Here is a 5,556-nt window from a genome sequence, read left to right as displayed (position 1 = left end):
GGGCCGCAGGCCGACATGGCAGCGAGACGCGGGCTCTGTCCCGGCCGGAGAGCGCCCTGCGGCCGGCTCTGCCCTCCCGCCGCTGCCTCCGCCTCCGCCACGCCGCTTCCCTGCCCGGCGCCGCGGTGAGTGGGGGGAGCGGCGGGGCTTGGGGACGGGGACCGCGCGCTCACACCCGCTCTCATGTGCTCACATACACGTGCGCATACACTCACACATCCTCACACGCTTGGGTGCACATCCCCCACTCTCACATGCGCTCTCTCACGCAGACACTCATACGCTCACTCGCATGCACACACACTCATGCGCTCGCATGCTTATACACACCCATGGCCTCATCTACACTCATGCACAGCCCCTCATGCTCTAACACACACTCATGCGTGCTCACGCACGGCCACTTTCATATGCTCACATGCTCTCACACTCCTGTGCTCACACACTCATGCACACACCCAGTGTCATATGCTCACACACTTGCATTCATGCACTCATGCTCACACACACGCCTGCTCTCATGCACTTACATTCTCACACACTCATGCTCTGGCATGCACTCACACATGGCTGCTCTCGTATGCTCACATGCTGTCACACTTGTGCACTCACACATGCTCATACACACACTCGTGCTCACATTCATTCACACATGCTCACACCCTTATGCATATGTGTGCATATCTGTGCTCGTGCATGGGCACCCCCCCCCCCAATACTGTCAGCCAAGTGCCATGCCTGGAAGGTGATGCCTTTGGCTACTTCCCAGGTGCTCTTGATAGAAGTGGGGCATTTGGTTCTGAGCATAGGGTGCAGCTGTCCTAGCAGAGGAGGTGGCTGCACCTGCTGAGGGTTGAGGGAGAGTGGTGGGTTGAAATTAAGGTGGAGCAGAGATACACCTATATATATAGAGAGAGAGAGAGAGAGCACAATGTTTTGGGATCAAAGTTCACTTCATCAGCTGCTGTGAAAGGACAGGGTAGAGTTGGCATAAGCTAACAGCAGCTGTGGGGGGGGGGGAGTAGGCAAAAAGCCCCTCCAAAGGGGTCGAGGAACAAGCCAGCTCACTGAGTGGCAGCTTTGGGCTAAGCTAACAGCAGCTGTGGGGGGGGGGGGAGTAGGCAAAAAGCCCCTCCAAAGGGTCGAGGAACAAGCCAGCTCACTGAGTGGCAGCTTTGGGCTGATTTTGCCCAGACCCTTGCCCAGTGCCAACAGGAAGTGGGGACAGCCTCCTGCTTTATTCCAGGAGACACCTGGGGAGTTCTCTTTAATCTCTGCTGGGCAACAAGCATAGGTAGGGCCACAGACAGGAGTGGTACTGAATATGAGACCCTGATAGTAACAATTAAAATGCTTCAGTTTGAACAAAGTGATGTTTTGGGGCTGCCAACAGTGATCCCTAGGGAGGATGTGATTTCTCTAAACTCTTCTAGAATGTGTATCTGGGAAACATCTGTATTTTCTTGTAAGATATGTGAAAACTGGAGTAATAGGAGACTGCAAAGTGTTTTCATCCAAAGAAATATGGTTATTGGAAAAATACTTTTTTTGGAGGGTAGGAGAGGTTAGGTTCCTACAGAGAATCGAAACAAAATCATTTTTGTTCAAATGGACCCTAGCTGAAAGCATAGGGAGGATTCCTAGTCCACTTTCGTGCTTAGATGCTAACACATGATACAGTGGTTTGATGGTGTTTTTGTGTTACCTCTAAAGATATTTGTTGACAGTATTTCAGTTTTGGAAATAAACCATGCAATAGTAAGTAAAGTAATAGGATAGTAAACCTATCACCTACCTATTTAATATCAGTTTCCATGCACTTCAACCATTTGTTTTGGTGTATTTAATATTCATATACTAAAATTCATGGTATCATAAGGGGGGAAAAATAAAGGTTTACAAATCCATTCTGAGAAAACATTGTCTTGGAGATATTAAAGGGGACTTGTGGTTAATCTGTAAATTCTATAATGTGTAATAAAATACAGTTTTAATAGTTGCTTTCATTTTAATAATTGCTTCTGTTAGTGCCCATTTGCTTCTTACGTGGATATAGGTTAGTAGTCAGCAGACACATCTACATGTCTAGAACATGATCTGACTGGGATGATACCGTAAAACATCATACAAGCACTATCCCCTTTACATTGATTTTTTTTTTTTAATTGAATTTTCTTATAAAAGTCAGTGAAAGCTTTTTTCACATGAGTAAGCATTTGTAGGATGAGGTTGTAGATTCCTGTTGTTATGTGTGTAGTAATTAGTAATTTTGACAGCTTGTAATTAAAACTGATAATTCCATAAAGGTTAATTCTATAAAGGTTGGGTGGTTTTATTCTCTTCAAGAGCACAGGAATTTGGGCAACTGCCAGTGTTTTAAATTACCAATAGTAGGCAGCTTTAGAAACAGCAAAAAGGTGCATCAAGGAAATGATTTAGCCTTTAGAGGGTTCATAATTTCCAGCCAGCTTGCTTTTAAGATTTTCATTTGAAATTACAGGAAACAATCAGTGATAACATTTACCAGCATGGCGATTTAATAATAAAAAGCTACAATTAGTCAAATCCAAAAATAAATTGGAGGAATGGAGTAGTGTAATCAGCCATCAAATAGTAAACACGTGGATTTTCATAGCCTCCTTGATTTAAGTATTATTATAAGCGTGTATTCTAGTCGCTGAGTTCACACCAGGGTAGTGCTGTGAGGTGGGAGTGCTGTTCATTCATTATCACATCTTTTAGGTAAGGAACAGTGTATCAGAAGTTTAACTCTAACAGTAAAATGAACAATACATGTTATTTTAGTTTTCCATACTAATCTGTTAATAATAATTTCACTTATCCTGTAACAGTCATCGACTGGAGTTTAACATTTGAACTGCACACTGCTGCATGGGTAAATGTGATGCTTAGACTTTGATTCTCTCATGCATAATCTAATTATAGAAAGACTTTGGAAAGAATATTGAATTAAGAGATTTTCCCAATAGATTTGCAGAGAAAGTCGCATTAAAAAAAAAATATGGCCAGAATTTGCAAACGAATTGATCACCCACAGTTTTGGGAAGATTTTAGAAAAAGCTCATCTTCCATATAATCTTGCAAAACAAGTGCCCAGATTTTCAAAGGAGTCTTGCACATTAGATTATGAACAATTTTTGAAAATCCACCCATTAGAATCATAATGGGAGCACCTGAGTTGAGAGCAGAATTTGGGTCCAGAGCATTTGAAAATGTCTATGAGCTTGTTAGTGTTAAAAGAGTTAAAATGGGCTTATTTTTCCCTTTATATATTTGTATTCTCAAGGAAATCTTGTTATTTCTTTTAATTTTTTTTTACAGCAGGTAAAATTATGGGAATAAAATATGGCAGTTATAAAAGAAGCCAGTTAAAACCACTTTAAGTTTTTTATGGGAAAAGCCACCCAGATAAATGTATTTTGCCATGAATATGTGTGAAACAATATTAGAACTGTAATAGGAAACTTAAGTGGCACTTAATCTTTCAACAAAAATAATAGATAATGAGTAAAAATAGCATTTCCTGTTTTTAACTGTATATTTGAATACATATTGTCAAGGATGTTAACCTAAAACAACAAAAAAAGTTAGATTGGATCGGATCCCATAAGTTTGCCCATTTTCACCTGGGAAGGTTCTGGCTTACGTTTGTGTGTTGTTTTTTTTTGGAGCATCAGTTTTATATGAGTATTAACCAACACAGGAAGAGCAAATGTGGTGCACTTTACTGCAGAAAGGTTTAGAAAGGTGTAAATCAAGAATAACACTAGCAACATTTCTCTAGATTTCCACAAATGTATGTGAAATCAGAATTTGACACTGTGCATAGGGAGGTAGCATAATTAAACTCATTGAGCATGAATCAGGCCTTAGTTATACTGATTTACACACTGCTCTTCTTCCTGGTTAAAACTGATTTATCATGATCGCCTTCAGGGAAGTTTCTTCTGGTTTATACCCAAGAAATTAAGATCAGAAACGAACTCAATTGTAGTGTAGTCTTGGTCACAGTTTTGAGCGGTTGTTCTCTCTCTCGCTTTTAATAAGGTTATATTAATATTTGCTGAAAGATGAAAAATGGTTATTATCTGCCTACATCTGTGGTCCAGTCATTAATCAGAATTCATTGACACTAGACGCAACGAAAAGAGCTGCAAAATGCCCTGCCTGTTTGTAAGCATGTCCTCTGTGTGGTGTTTACTTTTTCTATGGCTTACTGGAATAAGGAAGGGGAATGGGAGGCCTGGGGAGGGAAATGAGGATTAATTAGCTAATGCCTCTACAGCTCTTTGAAGATGAAAATGCCTGTGAGATAGGCCTTGCTTAGCATAAGCACTAGCATTAAGAACAATGCACTAAAACTCCCAGGATGCTTCAAAGAGGTTGAGGAGTCAGCAACTGACATTCTGGTAATCACCTTCTGACCCTTAGATGAAAATGCTGACAATGATAAAAATTGCAAGCAAGCAGCTTATATTGTTAAAACAGGAAACCGCATGGCTAAACTGCAGAGTCTAGAAAATGATATATTTAAGGTCAAGCAGAGTCTGGAAAATGTTATATTTAAGGTCATTAAGAATTAGCATAAGAAGCGTAAAAATTATAATACAGAGCGTATCACCTGATATTATAATATAGATAAGTTAACTAAGTAACCAATAGAAGTAAAAATTAGAAATACATATGTATATGAATTATCATATATAAGTAATGGTAAAGTTACGTTAGATGCCTCACTGTCACTAAATTATTTACATACTGTGAAGCAATGCTTGGAGAATTGTGCCATCCCATTGGTAATTTAGTAAATCTGTACTGGACTCCTTTCCATGTAATACTCATGACCCTATCAATGCCATGTTAAGATTACTATAATTCAAAATGATGCTATTACATTTTATTGAAGAAAACTGATTATTTATTTCCTAATGTGAAGACTGGAGTTTAAAGTTTAGACTGTGGATGATTTTTTGAGGGTATTTTGTTTGTGTTTTCAGGCAGCCATGAGCAAAGGGGTTCTTTAAACAGGAAAAGAAAAAAGAAAACATGAAGAAGGACCACCTTATTTTTAAACAATCTGGTGCTTTTATTTGTTTGGAATTTGTATATGGCGGGGTGGAAAGTTATTGAAAAGGACACAGTGTAGTTTGACATTCTGTCATTGTTTCTGTAAACCACACAGTACAAATACATTTTCATTAAAATATTTTAGGCAAGCCAAAATGTATGACTAGTGTAGACTGCTTAATGGAATCTGACAGCTCAATCAGAACATGTTATGATCTTGGTCATTCCCTTTCTTGAATGAGGTAGATGAATATTATACATGTAATAAATATAGACTTTTTTTAAAGGCTCATTTAAAACAAAGGCTGGTGCAAAATGGTGGGTGGACTTCTGGTTTTTTTTATTTTTTCTGTTTCAAAGGTGTGTGAGCTCGTGCCGAATTATGTAAGGACTGAATTAAGCACAGGCTCAGACCTGGATGTTCAATTTAAAACTTTTATTGCGTCACAAAGTCATAAACTAAGGAGG

The 5,556-nt window shown here is 39.5% G+C and overlaps 1 protein-coding gene across 2 annotated transcripts in view; it reads left to right on the top strand.

Annotated features, from left to right (window-relative positions):
• The first annotated feature begins 7 nt into the window (after nt 1-7).
• PRR5 (proline rich 5) overlaps nt 8-5,556 on the top strand; it is a 147,465-nt gene continuing 141,916 nt past the window's right edge. Inside the window, exon 1 of one of the 2 annotated variants that reach the window (XM_019544312.1) lies at nt 8-125. The gene's annotated coding sequence lies outside the window, so the exon portion shown is untranslated. The remainder of the gene's footprint in view (nt 126-5,556) is intronic. The other variant, XM_019544313.1, reaches the window with a different exon arrangement.

The sequence above is a fragment of the Crocodylus porosus genome, unplaced genomic scaffold (assembly GCF_001723895.1).
Source record: "Crocodylus porosus isolate Cpor-Errol unplaced genomic scaffold, CroPor_comp1, whole genome shotgun sequence".
Taxonomy (NCBI): Eukaryota; Metazoa; Chordata; order Crocodylia; family Crocodylidae; genus Crocodylus; species Crocodylus porosus.
This window is presented reverse-complemented; position numbering and strand designations above follow the sequence as displayed.